Raw genomic sequence first — 2,028 nt, forward strand, 5'->3', positions numbered from 1 at the left:
GCATTATGAAGAGAGTTAGTGAAGATTTTTGCCACTTTATTTATTCTCACCTCAGAGGCATCTGTAATGACATCCAGTATAGCAGCATTTACCATCTTTGCATAGTTTGTGTTTGGAGCACACAACAATACAATGTCCACCAATTGGAGGGAGACATGTAGGAATTGCTGAGGAAAACGAGAAAAGAATTATTTATGCGGTCAGACAAATATGAGCTTTGAGAGAAACTATGATTGCTTTAACATTTTAATTTAAATAGATTGAAAACAATCTTTATTATAAACTTTGTTTAACATTCAAAAAGAAAAAATAAGTAGGTCCTCTGGATGGGTTCTTCTTTAGTGAAACGTTTCGTCTCTTCTCCAAAAGACTTCTTCAGTCTGATGAGTTTCAGGTGAACTCAGCCTTAAGGCTGGGTTATAGTCGTGCTTTGGGTCGTTGCGCAAGCTCCGCGGAGTGTGCGCGCTCCTGAGCCGCACACTGTGTAAAAACATAGTTGACGTTCATGTTATCGCTGTTCTTCCGTCACCAACAGATGGCAGTACAGTGCCAAACCAGCGAAAAAGTAGTCGGGAAGAGTGTAGAAGAAGAAACGCTTGACGTCACACATAACACAGTAACAATATTTACCTCTTTTTCCATATTATCTGTTTCTCTGTGCTGCACGAACTGAGAGAGCAACACTGGTTTGTTTCCTCCAGGATCACAAACCGGTCGTAAAAAAATTTTCATATCGTCCGGCATATTAACTCAACTTTGTTTAAAGCCGTTGCTATTTCCTTCCGTGAGTTTTGTGCCATCTGGTTGTCTTTATGATCTCTCATGGAGGGATCATACAGATGCTGGTACTTTTGGAGATTTCAGCGAGAGCACCTTCGCGACGAGTGGTGCGTAGCCTTTGTGGAGCTCCAAAATTTCTGAGGTGCACGACCACGCGTAAGGACACAACGCGCGGGGGCGGGGATGCCACAATTGCGTAACTTTTGACGCAAACCCCCTCGCGCCCTGTGAGTCGCGTCAACTATAACCTAAGCTTTATAAGCACTGCCTCCACATGGTGGGCAAACAGGTTAGTCACATGCAAAAGAGGGCCATCGACTAACAATAGGCTTGATTGGCTCTATTGTTCATAGAGGGTCATGTGCCCCATCACCTGACTTATTGGTTTGGATGCTGTGGTTATTAGGTGTTGTGTCATGTGTATGTAGTGAATGCAGGCGGGGCTCAAAGTCCCCTTGTTTTTGCTTTTTCCCTGTTTGTGTTGGTATCATCGGGGCCCTGATTCACACCTTTTGCTCACAGGGGGCGGAGTCATACTTGCAATAACAGCATTGTAGGAGGAGGACAACTGGACACGAAGGCCTCCACCTCTGTTTAATGGTGGACAGTTTTTCTTCACAAAGATGGTTTCCTTTACTCCTCTCTCAAACCAACGTTCCTCTCTGTCAAGGATGAGAACATCTTCATGCCTGAGAGAGTGACTGCTGGCCTGTAGATGAGTGTAAACTGCAGAGTCCTGACCTGTAGATAAGTGTAAACTGCAGAGTCCTGACCTGTAGATAAGTGTAAACTGTAGAGTTCTGGTCTGTAGATGATTGTAAACTGCAGAGTCCTGACCCAACGATGTAGCTCGTCTGTGCTGGCTCATTCTTTTTGAACAGTGGCTGTTTTGTTTCCCCTATGTATAAATGATCACAGTCGTCCTGACACTTAACAGCATACACTATATTACTCTGTTTTTGCCGGGGAACTGGATCTTTGGGGTGAACTAATCTTCGCAATGTGTTTTGGGGGTTGAAAGTCACTGGGACGTCATGTTTAGAGAATAAACAACTAAACAGAGCTAATCAAGCCTCTTGGTAAGCGATGGCCCTCTTTTGTATGTGACTAACCTCTTTGTCCGTGTGGAGGCAGTGCTTATAAAGCTGAGTTCACCTGAAACTCATCAGACTGAAGAAGTCTCTTGGAGGAGAGACGAAATGTTTCACTAAAGAAGAACCTATCTAGAGGACCTCCTGATTTTTTCTT

The sequence above is a fragment of the Austrofundulus limnaeus genome, unplaced genomic scaffold (assembly GCF_001266775.1).
Source record: "Austrofundulus limnaeus strain Quisiro unplaced genomic scaffold, Austrofundulus_limnaeus-1.0 Scaffold398, whole genome shotgun sequence".
In the NCBI taxonomy this organism is placed as follows: Eukaryota; Metazoa; Chordata; class Actinopteri; order Cyprinodontiformes; family Rivulidae; genus Austrofundulus; species Austrofundulus limnaeus.